Source organism: Coptis chinensis, chromosome 2 (genome assembly GCF_015680905.1).
Source record: "Coptis chinensis isolate HL-2020 chromosome 2, ASM1568090v1, whole genome shotgun sequence".
In the NCBI taxonomy this organism is placed as follows: Eukaryota; Viridiplantae; Streptophyta; class Magnoliopsida; order Ranunculales; family Ranunculaceae; genus Coptis; species Coptis chinensis.
In genome coordinates, this window is record NC_141457.1 from 34886708 (window position 1) to 34910947 (window position 24240).

The window sequence follows — 24240 nt, forward strand, 5'->3', positions numbered from 1 at the left end:
CTTCTATTTTCTTCGATAGAAAGTACTTCTTCATGAAGGAGAACACAACCTTTTCCCATGTTTCAAACGAATCGTGCTTCTGAGAAAGAAGCCAAGCGTGATTCTTACCAGCTAGAGTGAGAGTAAACACTGGGGGAGGGAAGTGAGGAAGGTAGTTGGTCCACCGGAATCTGGTAATTGATTACTCTAAATCCTCGTGGCTATATTTTTTTCCTTTTATGGAGGATCGTGACTAATTTAGGCTCTAGTTGATTGATTTTAATTTAGTTGTTTAGTCTAGGGCTTTAAGAATCAAGCATCGTCCGATTTATCTGCATTGGGGAATGACTTCCTAATGGTTGTTATGTGGCTCAAGTTCAGCCTTATGTGTGAATGTAAATTGCAGTATGGAAATTAAATTTCAAACAATCACGTAAGCATGCTTGAACACACAAAGTATCCGCTTACGTGGGCTTCGAGGAGGTTTAGAATTTACCTCTCAAGTCGTGCTTACACGCTGTTTGAGGAGAATGTGACGTTGGTTGGTGCGTGATATGAGAATCAGGCCCAACTGTTCGAGCTTTTCCCTGTTTTATGTTACAAAAAAAAAAGGTCCACTTAAAAAGCCCACAGTTCGGGTTTTTGATAATTAAACAGCTTTGCCTTCAAGGGCCCTAAACATAAAAGTAAACTGATAATAATACTAATCTAATAGATTAACTAGTTTAGATCGATAGATTATCTAGATTACCTAGAGCAAACTTAATTAAAGTGTTGATTACCAAGTTGATTCAAAATGCACGAGCGTATATTCCCGACTTGCCTCGCATACCTTGAACTTCCTAAGGCAATGAAAACTCTAACTGTTGGTCAGTTGCACAACTTCAACCAAGTGTTCCACTCACATCAATCCAAAAAATCAAAGAAAACTCATTTGTTTTCTATTTTTTTTCCGTGTTTCTATTATTTTTCTTTATCTCCATCTATTACAAACAAGTTCCATTGATTTATACTACTCTATTACAAAATTCGAGTTTCACAGTACAACCACACACAAAAAACAACTGAATTGTGAAAAAACCAACTGTCACTGTGTGGAGGTGGACTTGCGATCGCCTACCGACAAGGGGGCGGTTGCCCGTCGGTTTCTGGCCAAGTCTAGTCGTTTTCCAGCTGTAGCTTCAACTCCTCTCCAACATGTTGATCTCGAACCTGGATTTGCAAAATAGTAAGTCAATAATGAAAAATAACGAAAGAAAATGAACAAAAATTACAAAAATAAGAAGTGAAAGGGTAAGAGTGATGCTTCCCTCCTTAGATGCTCAACCAAGCATTCTTGCTTCTCAATCCATGATGGCGACGCCATTTGAAGTAGATAAAGTGTGAATATTTCAAAGTTGTTGTGGTTCACCATAAATTGTTTAGAGCTTGAATATTTGGGAGTTTTTGAAGGAACTAAAGGTAGATTCTTTTAGTTTAGCATTTGTATCGTTTAACTCTAATGTATTGTAAAAGTTTGAAAAGACTAAGTTGTTTGAATGATTGGAAACATAACTTGAAAGAAAAGGATTGATTGATTGAAAGAAGAACACAACAGGAAATGAAATGATTGATTGATTGAAAAAAAAAAGTAAATGACTTGAATAAAAATGAAGAACAAAAAGTAAATGACTTGAATGAAAATGACTAGATAATAAATCCTACATGACACTAGAATAAGTCTAGGTACATTCTCTCTCCCTAACTTTTGCTTCTTATACCCCTACTTTTTATAAAAGATTGATTTGCCTTTCTCTATTACATTTGAGACACCTTACCCTTTGCTTTATGCTTTTGCTTTTTGATTTCTTCTTGATCAAGATAGGTTTTAGAGAAAGCCTTTTTTGTGCTAAGGACATCTATATATGGTGTTCTAAGTTGAGGACTTGACTTTCAGCTCTTTGATTTTGAGTCCTCGACCTTTGACCTTTGACTTTGACTTTACTTTTTCAGCACTTTTTCATAGCAGCTTCGAGTCTTCATAATACGCATAATTAATGCTCCTTTTAGTGCTAAGACACAGCTTTTATGATAAGTTGTCTTAATTGCTCTGTAACCTGAAAAAGACAATAAAAGCTATGAGTTGTCTTTTCATTATGTACAAGAGGGGTTGTAATGCAATAATGTAATAGTAATAAAATGCACATTTGGGAGCTGATCAATAGACATGGTGTTTTAAAGAGTAAACGGTAAATCATTGAGCTCAGCTAATTTGTTTTCAATGTTTCTCATTTGGAAGAAAATGTTACCAAAAGTGTGAGTGTTCTAAGTTGTAAGATCTTTCTGAAGGGTAAACAACTTAGAGTTCATAATATAAGAGGGAGAACCTGAGATAATTATATTCCAAGAGTTTGTGATAACATCACTGATAGAAAAGTCTCTCAAACACATCTCAATTAAGACTTGAAAGGTTTTTTTTTCTGGGGGAGTTTTTTGGTTAGGTACATAAATAAAATTAGATGATCAGACATTGCATATGTGAGGTGTTTGAGAGACGCTTGGTGAAAAATATTGAACCACTAAACATTAGCTATTGCTCTATCTAATCTCTCTTTAGTATTATCCTTCCCTATCTTGTTATTGCACCAAGTATATTTAGGACCAGAGAAACCCAAGTCCATGAGCTCAAGATCACAGATAAGCTCCTGGAACTCATAGATAGCCTTCAAATTCACTTTATCTCCTCCTAACTTCTTATCAGAACTAAGAATAGAGTTAAAATCTCTCCAAAGGAGCCAAGGGCCATTGCAGTAACCTTTAACAGTCCTAAGATGATCCCACACGATCCTTCTTGTACTAGCTATCGAATGGCCATAAACAAGAGAGCTAAACCATTCATAATTGGTAAGATAATTCATAAATTTACCTGTTACCACATGCTGAGAGCAACCAATAATATCCAGAGAGATGTTGTCCTTGTAGAAAATTGCCATACCTCCGCTTCTACCACTAGATTCCACCACATGAGAGTTTGGATAAGAGAGAGCAATTTGTAAGTTCTTCACCTTATTACTATCTGCTTTAGTTTCCAGCAAAAAGACTAAGTACGGATTTTCCCTCCGAACCAGGTCCTTTAGAGTCCGAACCACCGTGGAGGTACCAATCCCCTGGCAATTCCACAACAACATTATATCTGTGGTGGCCAATTATGGGAGGCCACCCTTTCCCTTTGTAACCAGCTTGTAATTGAGGTATTCTTTCCCTGACTTATCTTCTGCTATTCCCAGGGGTGGACCAAGATGAGGGCTAACATGGGCTGTAGCCGCCGCCCCCCTAGTATATTAATTTAAAGTTGAAAGTTAGGCAAAAAAAAAGGAAAAAGTTTAGTTAAGAAAACAAGGGCAAACAAAAACAAACTTTTCAGACTTCAAAACCCTAGCTCCCTTTCTTGTTTCTTCCCTATCTATCTCATTGAGGCATTGAGCTCGCACGCACCAACCTTCTAATTTTTCATCTTCGTCTTCACCCACTAGGTAACCCGTGCTCTTGGCTATTAAAATATATATTGGTGACATACACCACACGTATAACCCATATTAATGAATTTTAAATTCGAGTTTTTGACAAAATTTAAACTGTTCTTTGTTATATTCTCACATTTGTTTGCTTGATCAATTACTACAGTTGGCGCTCTATATGAAATTGTCTCCAAATTGAAACCTAAGCGGTAGAGATCATACAATAACAAGTGAAACAAAAAAAGGCTTTTGCTTCTCAGTTTTCACTTTTGGTCTTTCTCGCAACTCCACACCTCACACTGTTGATCACTTGATTGTCGAATTGCTGAATTGTCAAAAGAGCTTAGAGGTTAGTTCAATTATTAGTTTTATTATTAGTAGGGGTTAAATTTATATTCTGATGACTTTGTTGAATAGAAAAAAAAATTGCTTTGTATATGTATAGAACCAATTTATTAATAATGATCTATTATCCTAGGTTACCATGTCGCAACACTAAGCGCCAAAGAAAACAATAACTATATTATCATTTTTAAGCATAAAGCTGCTACATTGGAAAGTGATGAAACTTTTATGCCTAATCTTGATACTTCAAGAGTTGATGGCAATGAGCAACACCCTTCCAAAGTCCAAAGGGTTATGATAGAAGAAAGTGAACCTTCTTTTCAAGTTCAACCGGTCGTGATCAACGAAGTTGAGCATTCCCCTTAAGTCCAAAGTGTTGTGCTTCAAGAAGTTGATGTGACTTCTTCATTTGAACAAGATCCGGATTTACGTGTTCCAATTTACGAATACCCGGTTGATCAACAGGAAGTGGTTAGAATATATTATCTCTCTAAGGGGCCTACACAACCTCGTCTAAAGGAAAAACAATATCCAAGCACTAAGTTTGGAAAGCAAGGTCGTCGGTTCAAGTATAATTTGTTCTCACAATTTCCTTTGTTAGAGTACTCAATAAATAAGGATAAAGCTTATTGTTTTTCTTGTTTCATTTTTGAAACAAATCCACCGAAACGTCCATAATTTTCTATTGAAGGTTTTACAAACTGGAAGAAGGTTAATGATGGAGAAAAGTGTGCTTTCTTGAAACATGAAAGAGGTCCATGTTTACCACATAGGTCGCGATCGGCCACCTTGTCCTATGAGAATTTTATGAATTCTTCTCGAAATATTGATAATATGTTTAATACACAATGTCAAGAAGAGCTTGCTAATAATCGTTTGCTAGTCAAAGCTATTGTTCAATGTATTCAATTGCTTGCGTTACGAGGGATTTCTTTTAGAGGTCATGACGAGTCAACCAAATCAAAGAATAGTGGGAATTTCAAGGAAGTGTTGAAGTTTGTGGTGATGTTGAATGAAAAAATTACGGAATTAATAGGTGGGGCTCAGAGAAATGCCAAATATACATAATCTAAAATTCTAAATGAACTTTTGAATATATATGCTGAAAAAGTGAGAAAGAGGATTCGTGAAGAAGTTGGTGATACAAAATTTTGTATCCTCGTCGATGAAACACAAGATAGTTCAAACAAAGAACAAATGGCGATTGTCATAAGATTTGTTGATAGTGGTGGTTTTGTTAGAGAGCGGTTTTTGGGCATTGTCGGCATGAAAAACACTTGTGCATTGACTTTGGAAGAAGCTATATCCAATTTCTTTGCTCGTCACAATTTGCTTGTTACAAATTTGAGAGGTCAGGGGTACGATGGTGCTAGCAATATGTGTCGTCAATGGAATGGATTGCAAGCATTATTTCTTAAGGAGTGTCCATATGCATAAGTACTATTTACATTGCTTTGCACATCGTCTACAACTTACCTTAGTTGCGGCTTCTAAAGATGTGTCGGATGGTTGGTTATTTTTCTCAAAGTTAGCTTCTATAGTTAATCTTCATGTTTCGCCAAAGCGTAAAGCTGAGTTACAGGAGGCTCGACAAATTGAGATTGATAAGTTGGTAGATAATGGTGAAATCATTAGTGGAAGATGAGCTAATCAAGTGTCCACCTTGCAACGAGCTAGAGATACTCGATGGCCTTCTCATTTTGAATCAGTTAGTAGCTCGATAGAGTTGTTTGGTGCAACTTGTATAGTTCTTGAAAGTGTCATGGAGAATGGGTCAAATAACTCTATGCATGGGGAAGCTAAATGTGCTTTAATTGCAATGAGAAACTTTGAATTTGTCTTTCTCTTTCATTTATTGCACAAGATAATGGGAATCACTAATTTATTATATCAAGCTTTGCAAGCAAAGTCTCCAGAGATTTTAAATGCTATCAGTTTAGTCTCGAGTACAAAAACACTTATTTAAGAACTAAGAGAATCAAGTTGGGACACTTTCTTTAAAGATGTGATTTCATTTTGTGAAAGATATGACATTGCTATGTTTGATATGGGTGCTCGTTACATGGCGAGTACAGGTCGTTCTTGTCAGCAGAGAGATTACATTACAGTTGAGCATCATTACCACTTCGATATTTTTAATGTTGTAATAGATTAATTACCAGTTACTGGAGTTAAAGAATAGATTCCCCGATGAAGCAATAGAGCTTCTTTCTCTTAGCTCAGCTTTGGATCCAAGTGGTGCTTTTAAGTCCTTCGATATTGATGATATTTGCAAGCTCGCCGATTGTTTTTATTATGAAGATTTTACTAAGCAGGAGATATATATTTTGAGAAGCCAACTGCAACATTATAATATTGATGTGGTTAATCATGCTCTTTTTCAAAAAATGTCTATAATGTTCGAGTTATGTCAAGGATTAGCTGAAACAAAAAAATCAAAACACTATTTTTCGATTGATAGATTAATTCGTCTTATCTTGACTTCCTGTTTCCACGGCAACTATAGAACGAGTATTTTCATCTATAAAAATTGTCAAAACACGACATCATAACAAGATGGGGATGTGTTTCTTGCCGATTGTATGACTTTCTTTAGCACTAATTTTTGTTAAGGTTTTCTGGGGTTGTTTGAGCGCAGTTGAGACTCTTGGGTTTCCCTGATCTCTCTTTATGGATTTAGGACATCTGGCGATATTCTAGGCGCTATGTCACATGCATCCCTTAGGTTGCCAGACTTGCCACTGAAGTGCTCTTCTAGTAAAGGATACGATTTAATATGGACCCTAATATGGACCCTCTGATCATCCTCAAGATATTTATCTATTGTGGTCCCATTACTTAAATTAGAGAGACTGTCTTGACCGTCAAACCTTGACTCGCCAACTTCAGGTTCCAGAAATTTTTTTGTGGGTTGGCCCCTTGCTCATCTATATTTGGTCTGATACTTATAGAAAGAATATTCCTTATCATACCCGGACTATGATCCGAGATGACATTTGTCCTTATCTAGGTATTTTTGCTATTATGCGCCCCTTCTTCTTCTTGCAACTTCCATTTGCCTTTTATGTCTTGCACTGGTGCCTGAGGTGGTATCATGTCTTTGAGTTTTCTGATACCATGACTGATTTCCTGGTGACATCTAAATCTATCTCCTCCTTCTTATCCCTTGGACCACCCATGATCTTGACCGATTTTGTTTGTCTGGACCTCCCATTGTAATATATTGCAGCCTTAAGAGCCAGCGTAAAGTTTAGATTCATTTCTTTTGTCATTGGATAATCATATCCAAATCTTAAGATATATTTCTCCTTTACACTGCATATTTTCATCTCATGGCATATTATTCCACAGAAGAAACAGAAAAATGCATGGTGTAGTTGTACTCTTCACCAATGATCAATGATGAATCAACAATGATCGGTGATGAATCAACAACCAATCAATAGTGAATGAATGTGATTGATAGATGAAGAATAGTATTGAATGTGATTGAAAAGATGAAGAACAGTATAAGAATTGAGTGTATGTGTATTGATTTATGAGAAATAGTTACAAGAATCTCTCTGCCTCTCTTTCTCTCTCTGGTTTCTGTAGTGGCCTAGTAAATAATAAGGGACTTGGTCAAAGATGAAAGGGGATGCAGAGTATCCGGGAAGGCTGGGGAGTATAGGATCAGGTCCGCGAAACCCTAGACCGCGGACATGGTACTGGTGGGGCGAGAAGGTGAATCGAGGGATGAAAGGAGAGATGGACGATATGGATGAGGGCGTCCCAATAGAGGAAAGAAGACCAAGTCAGCGGGATGAGTTGGTAAAGGTAGATTAGCAAGCTACCATGGGGAGCATGAGAACAAAGCCGCAGAACCCTAGATTGCGGACGTGGCCTAGGTACGGCGAGGAAGAGAGTCATCAGATAAGTGGACAGATGGACGATCCAGAAAAGAAAGGAAGGGGTATATAAAGAAGAGTATGAGGATAGAAAAAAAAGGAGGCCGCACAGTAGATAGAGGGGGGAGAAAAGAGGAGAAAGGAGAGAAAAATAGAGAGAAAAGAGAGAAACAAAGGAGAGAAAAATAGTGATTGACTCTTGATCTCTTGGGTGTTAACAAGTAGTTTTTATTAGGTTCTTACATTTGGCGCCGTCTGTGGGGAACATAGAAGCAAGAGAGAGATGGCACCTAAGAAATAAGTAGGGAGACCGAAGAGGGTGGCGGTGCAGGAACCGATGCCCGATGCAGTGATTGATGAAGAAGGAGACAAAAAAGAGGAATAGGAAGCGGAAGAGATGCGGCTTATGAGAAAAGAGATCAGGAGGTTAAGAGAGGAGAATGACGAGTTGAGAAGGGAGATGGAAAGGGAAGAGGAAGAGACAGGCAGAGAGGCAAGTGAGAACATGGAAGAGGAAGAGGAAGAGGATGGGCCGAATCCCATGGAAAATCCAATAACCGGCTTGACAGTCGAACAAGTGCAAGAAATGATAAATAATGATAGGGAAGCTAATCGGCAGTAGACAAAGAGTCGTGGGGGAGCAGCTAGTCAGGTGGTGGCCGGGCTGAACCGCAACTCACTAGCGGACGACATCTGGGCTTCGGAAGTCCCAAAGCGTTTCAACCAGCCTAGATTCGAAGGGTACGACGGTAAAGGAGATCCAGCAGATCACATCCTTCATTTCCGGCAGCAGATGCCACTCTGGCAAGAATCCCGATATGACGGGCTGCGATGTATGATGTTCTCGGCTAGCCTGAAAGGAGGGGCGTCGGACTAGTATTACCGGTTACCAGTGGGAAGCATAAGAAACTTTCAAGAATTGGAACAAGCGTTTATAGATCACTTCATACATCAGAAAAAGCGGGTGGTGGATATCGCGGTACTATTCAATGTTCGACAAAGATCAGCGGAGTCAGTGAGGGAATACCTATGCAGATTCAAGGCCGAGACATTGAAGGTCAAAAATCTGGATGAGAGAACCGCAGTGATTGGATTTGAAAGAGGGTTGCGGCCAGGGATAGGAGTACACCAGTCGGTGGCGAAGAATGAGATTGCAACCTTGCATGAACTATATCCGCAAGTGGAAAAATATATCAGATATGAGGACAGTATGCAGAGGAGAATAAGAGATCTGAGAAGGTAATGCTATCGTTAGAGAAAGACAGGGAACCAAGGAAGGCAGGCGCAGCCGAGAAAGAAAGGGGTGCGTACCGCGGATACCCACCGAGGACAAAGAGAAGTCGGGAAGGGATTAGAAGGGAAAATAGAGAGAGGAAACCATACCGCGAGATAGAAGTTACGCAGCTAAATAGACCCCTGAGTGAAATATTACCGTTGATCAAGAACCTATAGGGATATGAAGGGCCACGGAACACAGCTGGAGAGTTACCTGATAAACCTTTCTACGCCTATCATCAGATACACAATCATGAGACCGACGACTGTTATGCACTAAAGTGGATGGTTCAACGGTTGGTGGAAAAAGGGAGGATGAGAGAGTTTATAAGGGGAGCACAGAATGAGGAGCGTATGCTGCGTCAAGATCATATTCTAGGAACCATTAATGTGATTTTTAGTGGAGAGGTACTAAGCCATAATGCTCATAGAGACAGGGTGAGAAGAACTGCGAGCATCCAACAGATCAATGATGGGATAGATAGACCGTGAGCAAGAGTTGGGAAAGTGGAAGACAGGGATAAGATATTCTTTAGCAGTGCTGATTTGCGGGCGGTGGATTCTCCCCATGAAGACGCGTTGGTCATCACAGTGGCAATAGGCAATTACATGGTGAAGAGGGTATTGATAGATTGCGGTAGTGCAGTGGACTTGTTGTTTAAAGGAGCGCTGGAAGAAATGGGGATTGATCATAGGCAATTGAGGCCTCCGCGGACTAACTTATATGGATTCAATGGGAGCATGACTGAGCCTATGAGAGAACTCTTGCTACCAGTAACCACAGGTCCAGTGACTGTATTTGCGCGGTTTATGGTGGTAGATTCGTCTTCTCAGTACAATGCAATTTTAGGGAGGCAGTGGATTCATGCGAAGAAGGTCGTCCCATCAGCAGACTATCAAGTGATACGGTTTCCCATTCCCACGGGTATGTTTGAAGTTCACGGAGATCAAGTGATGGCCAAGAACAATTATAGGGGTATAGTGAAACAGTTGATCCGCAAACAGGAAAAAGAGAACTCGAACCCGAGGAAGAGGCAGGCATAGCAATTACAGTGCGCCTTAGTGGAGGAGAAGGGGGAGGCAACAGCAGGTCCGAAGACATTGGACGAGATTGAAGTAGTGAATATTGGAAAGGAGGATGAGAGGTTTACTGCGGTAGGATCTAGCTTGCCTGAGGAATGGAAAAGTAAGTTAATACAGTTCTTGTCAGAAAACCAAGACATGTTTGCATGGTCAATTGAGGAGGTTACGGGGTTAGACCCGAAGTTCGCATGTCATCGGCTACACATGAAAGAGGATGTTAAACCGGTGAGGCAAAAGATGCGGAGTATTAGACCGAAGTATGCGGAGGGCATTCGCGAGGAGGTCGCGTGGTTGAAAAGAGCCGAAATCATACAAGAAGTAGAGTTCACATATTGGTTGTCCAATGTGGACACGGTACCAAAAAAGAACGGCAATGTGCGTATGTGCGTCGATTTCACAGATGTGAATGTAGAGTGCCAGAAAGATAGCTATCCCATGTCGCGGGTGGATGAATTGGTGGATAGGACAGCAAGATTCAAAATATTTTCGTTCATGGATGTGTCTATGGGGTACAATCAGGTCGCAATGTGCAGGCCAGATCAGGAGAAAACAACATTTGTTGTAGAAGGCGGCACATATTGCTACACGAGGATGCCATTCGGGTTGAAAAATGTCGGAGCCACATTTTAGCGGTTGGGGGAGAAAATGTTCGAGAGCAAGATCAGGAAGGGGATAAAAATATACATAGATGACATGGTGGAAAAAAGCATGTCAGGGATGGAACACTTAGATGGATTAAGGGAAACGTTCAGAATCCTGCGGAAGTACAATTTGAAGCTGAATCCAGAGAAATGAACATTCGAGGTGACCACGGGGAAGTTCTTGGACTACATTGTTACTCATCGGGGAATAGAGGATAATCCATAAAAGATAAGAGCATTGGTGAAGATGCCGTCACGGTAGAATGTCACAGAGGTGTAGCGACTTGCTGGAAGGGTAGCGGCATTGAATAGATTCATTTCCAGGTCATCTGATAAGTGTAGACCGATGTATCGGTTATTGAGAAGCACCCCGGACTTCTTGTGGACATCAGGATGTGAGGAGGCATTTCAGGAGTTGAAGAGATATTTGGGCAAGGCTCCATTGCTGTCGCGGCCAGAACATGGGGAGAAGTTGTACCTGTATTTGGGGGCCACCGAGTATGTGGTCAGTTAAGTTCTTGTCAGGCTAGTAGATCGAATGGAGAAGTCGGTGTATTTTCAAAGCAAAACATTGTTGGACGCCGAGACACGGTATAGCAGAATGGAGAAGTATACCCTTGCCTTAATCTTTTCTACCATGAAATTGAAACCCTACTTTGAGTCACATTAGTGGTGGTGATGAACCTGCCCCTTAAACAAGCATTAAGGACAGAGAAATAAGACAAAATGTTGAAATGGGCAGTGATGCTTAGTTCGTATGAGATACAATATCAGATAAGAACCGCAGAGAAAGCGCAGGCAGTTGCGGAGTTTTTGGCAGAGTTCCCCGCTGAGGACCCGACGTGGGGAGAGGAGATGGTCATGGAATCGGAAAAGGATGTGGAGCCCTATCAATTAGACCCTTAGGATAAGAAGAATGGGTGGAGAGTATTCGCAGATGGATCTGCCACAGACACATGCAGCGGCATAAGGGTGGTGTTGGTTACACCTTACAATAACATAATAGAAATGACCATGAAACTAGGATTCGCGGCATCTAGTAACGAAGTAGAGTACGAGGCCGTTATAGCGGGATTGAGGATGGCTGAGGACTTGGGAGTGAAAGAATTGACTGTGTATTTAGATTTGAATCTGGTGGTATGTCAGGCAAATGGTGGGTTCGCGGCCCGATGTTCGCAAATGGGCAAGTACTTGAAGGTAGTGCACTAAAGGGCCAGCAAGTTTATGAAGCTCCAGTTTGTGCACTTGGGGCACGGGGAGAATAGACACGCAGACGCTCTGGCGTATATGGCTGCAGCCATGCCTGGGTCTAAGGAAAGAACGATACGGGTGGAAAGACTGGAGAGGCCAAGCACAGAGGAGGTGATAGAGGTGTGCCAAGTTACAAAAGAAGAAGGGGGGGGGGGGGTGGATGGACCCCATTAAACGTTTTCTAGAGGGGAGGGAGATGACGGATAAGAACAAAAAAGGAGGTTGGATCAGGCGTCTCAGAGATATGTACTGATGGAAGGAGAACTGTATCGAAAGAACTTCAATGGACCATTGTTGAAATGCCTAGGGCTACAATTATCTTTAGAGGTGCTTGCAGAATTGCACGAAGGGGACTGTGGGAGTCACTCTGCTGGGAGGACTATGACGCATTGATTATTGACACAAGGCTATTTCTGGCCTCACATGAAACGGGATGCAGTGGAATTTGCTAAGAGGTGTGACAAGTGTCAGAGATTTGCACCACGGATATTCGCACCCGCGGAGCCCCTGCATAATGTCTCATGTCTGTGGCTTTTTACCATGTAGGCGATGGATATCGTAGGACCATTGCCCATGGCTAGCAGCAAAAGGAGATATATGCTGGCAGCCACAGACTACTTCACTAAATTGATAGAAGCCATCCCACTGCAGCAAGTAAAAGAGGCGCAAGTGATTAAGTTTCTATGGGAGAACATCATATGTCGGTTTGGGCTGCCATATGCCATCATTGCAGACAATGGGACACAGTTTATAGTAGCTAAGGTGGCAGCATTTCTGTGAGCATACAAGGTGAAACAAGAGTTCTCTGCCCCCTACAACCCCGAAGGCAACGGGTAGGCTGAATCTTCAAAGAAAACGATATTAAACAATCTGAAAAGAAAATTGGAAGATAAGAAGGACGCATGGGCTGATGAGTTGAACCATGTTCTTTTGGCTTATCGAACCACGCCACGGACCACCACCAGAGAGACCCCATTTGCCTTAGCATACAGTGTCGAGGCTGTGATTCCTTTGGAAATGGTGGCGATTACAATGAGAACCAAGGCTGTGGAGGAAGGATCGAATTAGTGCATCTTGGTAGGGGATTTAAATTTGGCAGAAGAGAAAAGAGATTCAGCTCGCAACCAATTTGGTTAATCACAAAGTGACATAAACTAGGGAGATAGCCATTAGGTCTTGTAGTCTATTCGAAACAGAGTATCATACTGATAAGTCAAGTAGTGAACCTATTCAGCCTTTATCCCACCTAGTATGACCATCATCTTAAACCTTTTTGAGCCTTACAATAAGCCATTTTCTTTCATAAAACCCTTTACCATTTACCCAACTCCAGACAATGAGTATAACCAAAATCTTTATCAGCCATACCTATATGTTTCTGAGAATACGAGGGGCACAAGGAGGAAGAAAGAGTACAAAAGGAAGATTACAAGGAAATACTAGAGAGATACAATGAAGACCACCATTCTGTTCTAAGTGAAAGAAGCTAGTGGAAAACAAGCATATCCATTACTAATCAAGGATATACCACTAAGCCAAAGAAAAAAAAAAGTTGAACATAATGGATGGAAAAGCTAAGACAAAGGAAAAAATTTCTCTGCAATACAGAATTTGAAGAAATCTTCCAAAGAAAGAAGCAAAACCCTTAGTGTTTTTAGAAACAACCTTTGAATCCTTTTACCTTTCCTTCATAAACCAACCCCTAAGCCAAGTTACAACCCATGACTTATCACTACAGTATGGTACGAAGTCTAGAATAGGTGAGAGGATGCTAAAGTGAAGGACCCGACATTTCATATGTGATTGACATTCTTTCCATCAGACTACTTTCATCCAGAAGTCCGTTTTTCAAGGTAGTATGTGGAATGTTCATATTCATTATTCTTTTCCCCACATACATGAGGTAAAATAGTAGACCATCTTCTGAGAGATTCTTTTCTGAGAGTATGACCAGTGAGGATTGAAAGTCGAGATTATCTATCTAAAGGTAAACTAGGGATTCCGTTTCTTGGATAGGAGAGTATAGGAGATTGACTAAGTACACACATAAGTCTTGATTGAGAATTTTGTCAATTTTTACTATCTTCCATCATAATCTATGAGTCTTTGCAGCGATGTAGTTAGCAATGGAGACCGTCTGTTGGAGTAAGCACTGAGTGGGTAAAGAATTTCTCTCTCTGAAAAATACTATCATTCTTGAACATGCTATTAATTGATTTTGTGGGTATATCACCTGAAAACCTTCACGAGACTATAACTCGTCCTTTTTGGGGAACTTAAAGGTTTAAAGCCTTGTTGCATATGGTAAATGCAATCGCGATGCCTGTGAAAGTGAGTTAGGATTTTATTTTTGTTATTAGGATGTGATTTTGATCACTTATCTATTTTTTATCTTATTTGCTAAGAGACTAGCAAAATGTTAGTTGGGAGTTGTGATAAGTGCTCAAAAAGTGCAATTTAACCCTCGATAATGCCTCTTGTTTAGCTATCTTAGTGGACTAATAGTGTTTGTAAGTTATGTTTTATGATTCCACAGGTGAAAAAGAGAGTTTTATAGAATATTAGAGAAAAAAAGGGTAAAACGGAGCAATTCAGAGCATTAAGGATCACATGGGAAGCCCGTGGACAATCATAGAGAAGGCCAAGGAATTAAAGCTATTAAAGATGCGACTTGGACCTATTTTAAGGCCTATTTGGAATCCCAATGCCAAAGGATTCGTTGCTTGGACCAAAGCCCGCAAAAGAGGATAGAAGGATAGAACAGAAGAGGCAAAATAGACTTCCACGTCTGGGACGCATTGATCGCGTCTGAGACGCATGGATTGTGCGTCCAGACACATGAAACGACACTATAGCCAATTCTTTCTCAGTTTTGGAGACGAAGTTGGACTCTGAAAGAAGTCTATTTGTATTAGGAAACAAATGACCATTTGGAATGCTTCTAGAACTTATTGTAACCCTTATACATAGAGGACCTAAGTGCCTCATGTAATTTTCCAATTCACTTATACTCTTGTCTCCAGAGCTTGAGGCAGAGAGAGATTAATAATAAAAGATTCGGTTTTAACTAGCTGAGTCTTAATAAATTAGTCTTCCTAGTCTTATGTTCTTCTACACTTCTTATTCTCGTTCTTCGTGTTCTTCCTTCTTTATGGAAGGCTAATCTTCTCCTTTAAGGGAGAAAATGAAGCCGGTGCTTAGGGTTTGTTGATTCTTTTGATTTATGGTGTTCTTCAATCAGGTTAGTTCTTCATGTTTTTAGTTATTAGTTTCATTGCCCACACCAGGGGATAGAAGTATAGATTAAGGTTTTTATTTATTACAATTCAATATCATGCTAGTTTAGGGTTGTATTTATTGCAATTGAATATTTGCTAGTAACATGCTTTTATTTATTGTAATTGAATATAATGCTAGAATAGGGTTTTATTTATTGTAATTGAATATTATACTATTATTCTCTACTTTTCTTCTAGTTCTGTAGTGTTGTAGATTAAGGGAAGTATTCATTGTGTTTGCCTTAGATGGTGATTTATTGAATAGTTGCCCAAGCTCACATAAAAGAAAAGAAGATATTAATAGCATAAACATAGGAACACCCTTAAGTAGAGTTATTCATTAACGATGTTTCGTCCAAGAGGGCATCGGCACTCGCTCGATTGCCTAATTGTAGTCTACTTGTGAGAACAACCATGAAGCAAAATGTCATTGAATCAAAAGTATTGGTGGATTCTAATATCTTGAATTCCCTCTCTTATAAATTCTCAATAGTTTAGTTAGTTTAGTTTAGTTTAGCATTAGAATCTACAATATCTATAATCATAGTTTTTAGTCCTTCAAACCCCCTTTCCAGTCATGTCCTTCATATAAACATACACTTAAAAGTGGAACGATACCCTACTCATCTTTTACTCATTGAGGGATAATTAGGTTTTGATACGCTTCTATTTTGTTTAACTACCATCATCTATCTACATCATTCATATACCATCTTTAAACACAAGAAAGAGGCAAGGTCAGAGGCACATAGGGCAATGAGAGTGACCCCATTGAGCTTCAACGCCCATCAGAGGAAGAGGCAGCGAAGGGGATGAGCCTGTCGCTGACACAAGACGGGGCACGCCGCTCATTGCAGTATAGCCAACAGAGTGCCCTAATTGGATGAGGAAAGCTTCGGGGTTGAAAATTGTAGGAAGGCGTTCTGGAGAGGGCAAGGGACTAACTAGGGATGTGAAAATGTACATGGGATATGCTTTGCAAATCTAACAAGCAGATAAAGATCGAAGAGGAAAAGGCAATATGCATGTAAAACGTAATCAAACAGCAAAATCCATAAGCATGGGGTGAATCAAATAGCAAGTTAATAACAAGGTTTTAATACAAAGAAAAAAAAAACTAGGGCATTCCCTAGGTGGATGCATCAACTATCATTTCTTCAGCGGTTCCTTCAGCAATGGCAGCGGGGGACTCCTCAATGGCTGCAGCGGGGAGGGTGTCTTCTCCCATCATAGGGTTCTTAGGAATGCTAGCAGGGTCTGCGACCTCAGTGGGTTCAATCACTGGGGTGGCAGGTCTTTCAGGGAGAAGGCGGCCTTCCTGGGTGAGCAGGTCAAGTTCTTCCTGGACCTTCCGGGCCACCCTCTTGTCAGCCAGGGCCTTGAAGCGGTCATGAAGAACCATCATGTCCGATTGGTGCTACTCCATCAACTTGGCGTTATCATCCTTGTGGGTCTGACTGAGGGCGTCCACGGTCTTCTGATGTTGTTGGGTGAGGGCGTCCAAGTTGAGCTGGTGGTGTTGGAGGAGCTTTTCTCTTTGACAGCTCAGGTGCTAGTTGACCGAGTCCATGTATCGTTGATGTGAGGATTCCGCTGACCTAAGTTCATCCTGAGCCTGGACTTTGGCCAAATTGACAGCTGCCAGATCTGACTGAAGTCCGGCATAGGTAGCTCGCAAGCCGGTAGGGCCGTTAAGTTCTTGCTCCAAGGCTGTCACCCTAGTCTTGGCGCTAAACAGGCCGTGGATCATAAAGGAGATGTCCAGGCTCACCTGGGATCAAAGATGGATATGGATAAAAAGAAATTAAAAAAAAAAAAAAAAAAGAGAAAGTTGTACCCTTTCCCAGTTGGTGTACAACGAAGTGCGGTGTTGGTCGAACGAACCCCCGTCTGCATAGGCTATGTCCTTGAGCAGATGACCATTGTAGAACAAGGAGGAGGCCATGGTGGCATTGTCCAGAGCGGAGCCCATCGTATTCACCTTACGGTTGCTTACCTTGAATATGGGACAAAAGTCCTCAATAGTTGCAAGAGTGGATGCCAGGGTAGTAGGCTGAGCAGGTTCTTTGCCAAGCCAGCGGGTGCGGGGTGAGGAGACAGCAGGGTGAGAGGGTGAAGAGGTGGAGGCCGGTTGAGTAGTAAGGGCAGGCTCTTCAGAGGTGGAGGTCCGTGGCCTCTTGGCTAGCGGCTAGTCAGTAGGCGCCTGCATTTCAGTGGGGGGAACCTCCATCACATCGTCGTCAGAGTCGCTATCAAACATTTTTTGCTTGTGGACCTCCATGTCTTCTGGAGGTGAAGGGGGATAGGCGAACTGATCGTCCCAGTGGGAGATAGAGCGATAGGAAGGGACGTCTTTGGGAGCGGAGGAGGGGTGAGGATCTTGAGATTCACGGGAGGCAGGGGAGTGTGAGGAGGTTCGAGGAGGAGGGCGACGAGAAGTATGGGTGCGAGACCTCTTTTTTGAAGGAGGAGACGCTCAGGGATTTCGCTCCTTCGGAGGGGGAGGATAGAAAAAGGGACCTGTTAAGCTGCGGAAAGTGTTGAGATCGGGGATGGGCAATAAAGGAGTAGCGGTGGTGGGATGAATGCCTAAGAAATTAGCCTGGCCAGAACCAAGGTCGCAGAGCTAGGCAAAGATAGGATAGGAGATGATATCATAGATCTTGGATTTAGAATATGGCCGCCAACCCGCAAATAAGAGCAATCGCAAGTTAGTAGATTACATGGAAAACACCTCAAGGAATGGGGAAAGAACTACGATACTCACCGCAAAGTCGGAAGGCGAGATGATTAAGAGTTAGGGTGGAATGAATGTCCGCGGACAGGAAGTTTCATGATACATATAGCGGATAGTGGTGCCAAACTTTATCTGAAGTGGTAAGCCGAAAGAGAAAAGATTGTTTCTTGGGGCGTAGACAGAAGGACTGGAATCCTATGTTGACATCCTTGGTGCTGGTTTTAAGGCAGTAGTGAGAGTAGATGTCGCGGCTGGTGATCTTGGGTTCCCGTGTCATATTATAAGAATTCGCGGCATACATTATTCGCCAGAAATTTCCTATGCCTTCACAAGGGGGAATGTTAAAGTGGTTACAAACTTCGACGTCTAAAAGAGTGAGTGGAAGCCGTAGACCGGCAACTATTTGGCCTACCGTGATAACAAGAGAGCCCGGACGGCGAGGAACTAAATGGGGATAGTGGGTGACAGAGGACACGTGTTCCAACATAGCATCGGCTGGGACACCGTAGGCGGCTCTAATTGCATCTAAGTTAGGTCTACAAGACCGAGTGGGGGAAGGGGGGGGGGGGGTGGCAATAAAGCGGTGAGGCGCTCGGAAGTGGAGGGTACCGCAGTAGAAGTAGGAAGAGGGGAGATGCTACACCCATGGAACGGGAAGAGGACCAGTCGCCGGATTCGCGGTCCGACATCGGAACGGGAGATGAACATATTCTAGAAATTGAACTACTTCAAAACAAAAAAGTGAAAAGATAGTTCAAACTAAAGGAGAGAGAGCCTAGAAAAAGTACCAACCAAGGGGAAGAGAGAGTCGGTGAGCTCGTGAAAGATAGCCGGAAGCGAAGAGAGATATCGGAGAGACCATTACTGGGAAGCTCACGCAAACGGAGGAAGGATTGGATGAAAAGAAAAATAGAGAGCTGGAGCAAGGTGAACGAAAAAGAGAAGGCAAGGAAAAAGAAAAATAAGGGAAGAAGAAGAAGGGGTAAGGTTTAAATTAGCTGGGGGTAAAAGAGTAATTTTTGGGCGGTGAGGAAATCGAAGCATCAGCCAGGGCTCCAGCCAAGGGGCGACACGTGGGAACATAGGAAACGAGGGGCTACCGAAAAACCCGCGTGATGAGTACCTTCCACATCACATGCTTCCCAATGCAGACGAATATTATCTAGAACGGAGATGAAGCGGTGGAAGTTCTCGACCCCGGGCCAATTATATGGCCGTGAAGTTGAGAAAGGGCATTTGTAGTGGCCCAGTAAATAATAAGGGGCTTGGTCAAAGATGAAAGGGGATGCAGAGTAACCGGGAAGGCTGGGGAGTTTAGGATCAAGTTTGCGAAACCCTAGACCGCGAACGTGGCACTGGTGAGGCGAGAAGGTGAATCGAGGGATGAAATGAGAGATGGACGATCTGAATGAGGGCATCCCAATAGAGGAAAGAAGACCAAGTCAGCAGGGCGAGGTGGAAAAGGCAGATTAGCAAGCTACCATAGGGAGCATAAGAATAGAGCCGCAGAACCCTAGATTGCGGACGTGGCCTAGGTACGGCAAGGAGGAGAGCCATCAGATGGACGATCCAGAAAAAAAGGGAAGGGGTATATAAAGAAGAGTATGTGGATAGAAAAAAGGAGGTCGCACAGTAGATAGAGGGGGGAGAAAAGAGAGAAAAATATAGAGAAAAGAGAGAAACAGAGGAGAGAAAAATAGTGATTGACTCTTGATTTCTTGGGTGTTACCAAGTAGTTTTTATTATGTTCTTACAGTTTCTAATGGTTTTTTGTTTATTGATTTATGAGAAACAGTTGCAAGAGTCTCTCTGCCTCTCTTTCTCTCTCTGGTTTCTAATGTTTTTTTGTGGGAATCAGATTATGATTTCTTCTTCTATTCCAGTATTTATATAGTACTTTCGAATATCCTTGACCCAATCACTTCCTGACACGTGTCCATTCTTCTCTTTCTTCCTTTTCTTATTTCCCGCTCATACCTGCAAAAAAATCCACTTATATAGAGATATCGGTCTTTATGCTGATATCTCAATGTTTAGATAATAATCAACACCTGAAATATAAGTTGACAATACACATGTTAACCCTAATATTTTATATAATTATACTGAATATATTGATAGCAGTCCCGACATAGGATATAATTCTAATAATAAATTTATTGCTGGGATATTTAGGTTTTGATCCTATTTATAGTAGCGATAATAGGCTTTGATACATTTATAGTTGGAAATTAAACTTTAGTCCAATTTCTGTGATCAAACCATCCAATTTTAACTTAATACCTAGAATACCATAATAGGCTTTGATACATTTATAGTTGGAAATTAAACTTTAGTCCAATTTCTGTGATCAAACCATCCAATTTTAACTTAATACCTAGAATACCCCTTGCACGTGCATCTCACATGTTTGCTTCATGTAAATTTTTAGGACCAAAGTCTAATTTTTTATTTTGTTCTAGTACTATAACCTTAATTATGATAAGGGCATACAAATCATGACTTTTGCCCACTCTCGGAACCAAGAAGAGAAACATGATTACGAGAACACATTGTGGAAAGCCTGAACTTCACCATTCACATCTCGGCATGCCACAAACTGTACATTTCCCAATCTGATTCACTATTATATAATTAGTAATAATTCATACAAACAAAAACAAAAGCACACACATGTACCTACGTACTTGCCAGTGAAGTAGTCATGTGGGTTTTGTATTTGTTCCGTAAACCCTGTAAACATATATAAATATAATAGTAAATGAATGAATGATTTTTGAAGGTAAGTATTAATAGGACGTACCGATGGCATGCCAACCGCGATAAAAGACTTGATGGAGTTCGAGATCATGGAAAGTGGGATCAATGTAACATGAAGTTGGAGGAGTTTAAGCTTGTTCAAGGGGTATTTTCGGGTTGAAATCTGGAACTAGTTGTTGACTTTTGGAGCTGGTGATTTGTTTTGAGAAATGACATGGAGAATAATTACAAGTTTGGAAACAAGGAAGAGAGACTAGTTTGAGCAACGCCATGGCGGGTATTTCAAAGCTAAAAATAGTTTACCACTTTTGGCCGGCTTTCTACTGTGTTTTAAATCTCACGATATTCACAATATTTCTCATTTCGTTTCGCGTTGAAATATTGTTGGTCAATTTTCCGAGATTCTTTAAATGTCGAAACATTGATAGAAGCACTGTATACTGGGAAGTTGCCCACGAGTATTGAGTATACGGTACATGTGAACTGATTACTACGATGAAGACAGAAAGATAATCTCTTAACTGACATATAGTGAACATAATACATGAAGACAACAATTTTATATGACACTTGATCCTAGAGGGAAGGAAGTGAATAAGTACCCAGTTTCAACATTTACTGGTCGATTGTAATGACACGAGTTTCACCACCATGATACCTGAGTTTACCATAAATACGAGAGAATATAGAATTGAAGTTGAACACGTTAGGCATTTGAACCCAATTGACGCTCGTTTTAATACTGTTATATACCACTTATTATTCATAACCAGTAGTCCAGTATGAAATCGTTGTATATCATTGTTCTAGTACTGAAATTTTTGTTATAATGATCCATTTTGTTCTAGTATTGAAATCGTCGTACATCATTGTATTAGTAATTCAGGTTATAGTACTATAACAAAATAAAAAATTAGACTTTGGTCCTAAAAATTTACATGAATCAAACATGTAAGATACACGTGCAAGGGGTATTCTAGGTATTAAGCTAAAATTGGACGGTTTGACACAGAAGTTGGACTAAAGTCTAATTTCCAACTATAAATGTACCAAAGCCTAATATCGCTACTATATTGTGCAGAATGGGAAACTTGATCATTATGTGCAGAAAAAAATGACAACTCAAGCTTTAACTGTAACAGAACACAATGTCATTAAGATTGGACATGCTGTCATTGATTCATTGTCCAATACTCAGCGGAAAAATGCTCGTCGTTATAAAGTCAAATATCTTTCTAATTTTTACGAAGTCAACGGGATCAATTTCATGGAAGGTTTTCGCACGGAGACTATTGAAGACGAACCATTGTGTTTCACTGACCAAGATCTAATGGGAGTGCATGTTCCTTATTATGATGTTGTCATGATAACTGCGTATATAAGCTATATATGCGTACAACGTATAATGATTGACACTGGTAGTTCAGCTAGCGTCATGTTTTTTGGGTGTTATCGCAGTATTCATTTTATTGATAACTTGATCACTCCTGAAAATGTCTCTATCGTTGGTTTTGATGGTACCACTACTCATTGCGTTGGGAAGGTTTCTCTCATAGTTACTCTTGTGAAGAAGGAAGTCAATATTGATTTTCTATTGATGGATTATAAATCCCTTTACAATGTCATCCTTGGTTGCGATTAGATTCATTATATAGAAGTTGTCGTCTCAACATATCATCAAGCCATCAAGTTCCCATTCAATGGTAAAGTCTGTAAAGTGCGCAGCAATCAACTTGCATCTCTAATTTGCCACAACAATATTCTCGATGATTATAAGAAGTTTGAAGTTGTAAGACAAACTATTCTTAGTTCTAACGCCGTCAAATAGCAATTATAGCATCCGGGACCTTCAGTCTCCCCTGCCAATAGAAATGTTGAAGGACCCCAACCGTCGATCCACTTTTAGAAGTTCAAATTGGCCAACTCCCTGAAGAGGCCAATTTTATTTCGGCCAAACTTCCAGAAGCTGAGAGATAAGAGCTTATTTTGTTATTAAGGAAGAATAGTCATGTGTTTGCTTGGCGAATAGAGCAAATGCCTGGTATAGATCCTTCTGTGGCTTGTTATAAACTCGACATTTATCCCAATGCAAAGCTGGTTAGACAAAAGCCCTGAAGGATGCCCCCCGATAGAAAGATGAAAGTGAAAGAAGAAATTGACCGTCTGTTCTTGTTTGTTAATTTTATAAGGCCTGTGACTTATCCAACATGGCTGTCGAACGTAGTCACAGTGCCTAAAAGGAATGGCAAATTACTTGTTTGTATCAATTTTCACGAATCTCAATAAAACATGTCCAATTCATCCGTATCGGTTGCCTCATATATCTGAAATGGTCGATGCAACATCTGGTTTTTAGCATTTGTCTTTTTTGGATGCTTATTATGGTTATCATCAAATTCCATTATTCATTGAGGACCAAGAGTTCACTACATTCATTACAGACCAAGGAATTTACTGTTACCAGGTAATGCCTCTTGGTCTGAAAAACACTGGAGCCACATATCAAAAGCTAGTCAACACCATTTTTTCTAATCTAATTGGAAAGACTGTCGCAGCATACATCGAGGACATGGTTGTAAAGTCTACAGAAGCACCTGATCATCTTACTGATTTGCAAGCTATTTTTGACAGACTCTCCAATGTCAACATCCGCTTGAATCCGGCTAGTGTTGTTTCAGTTTGTCGGCTGGTAAATTATGAGGATACATGATGACTAGACGCGGAATTGAAGCAAATCCAGATCAGATTTAGTCTATCCTTGAAATGTTTTCTCCAACGTCAAAGAACGAGATTCAACGACTTACAGGACGCTTGACTGCCCTAAATCGCTTTATCTCTCGATATTCTGATCGATGCCGTCCTTTTTTCCAAACATTGAAAGATGCATCAATTTGGACGGAGGACTATGAACTTGCATTTCGTCACTTGAAAGCGTACTTAGTCCAACATCCACTTCTCGCCAATCCAGCAACGAGGCAGCCTATCGGTTTGTATTTAGCCGCTACTGATCATGCTATAAGCGCCATCTTATTTGTCGACGGTGACGATGGTTGTCTTATATTCTTTGTTAGCAAAACTCTTACAACGGCTGAAACAAAGTATTCTCGAGTGGAGAAAATTACATTGGCCTTGGTTCATGCTGCCCGACGTCTTCAGCCTTATTTATAGGGATGAGTTGCCAAAGTTTATACCAAATATCCACTGCAAAAGCTTTTTTGCCATGCCCAGGAATCAAGTCGCCTCACAGAATGGGAAAGTTACCTTAGCACTTATAACATTGTTTTTGAAACTCGCACAGCTGAGAAATGCCAAGTTTTGGCTTTGCTAATGGTCGATTTTCCTATTGATGATATTCCTATGTCTGACGCATTACTGGACGAAGAAAATAGTGTCGACAACACGCCACTACCTCTTGGGTGCGATGACTTGCCACACTTATCAAATGTATCTGCCGATTGCTAGATTGTTTACACTGATGGTTCGCATAATAAGTATGGCTCCGGTATT

At 40.8% G+C, this 24240-nt stretch overlaps 1 long non-coding RNA gene across 1 annotated transcript; it reads right to left on the reverse strand.

Moving 5' to 3' along the window:
• Window positions 1-20112: 20112 nt before the first annotated feature.
• LOC147515880 (uncharacterized) lies at window positions 20113-21038 on the reverse strand. Its single transcript, XR_015210821.1, has 3 exons — window positions 20777-21038; window positions 20661-20706; window positions 20113-20588 (listed from the first exon to the last, which is right to left on the reverse strand). It is a non-coding gene; the product is annotated as an uncharacterized LOC147515880 (long non-coding RNA).
• Between the last annotated feature and the right edge of the window lie 3202 nt (window positions 21039-24240).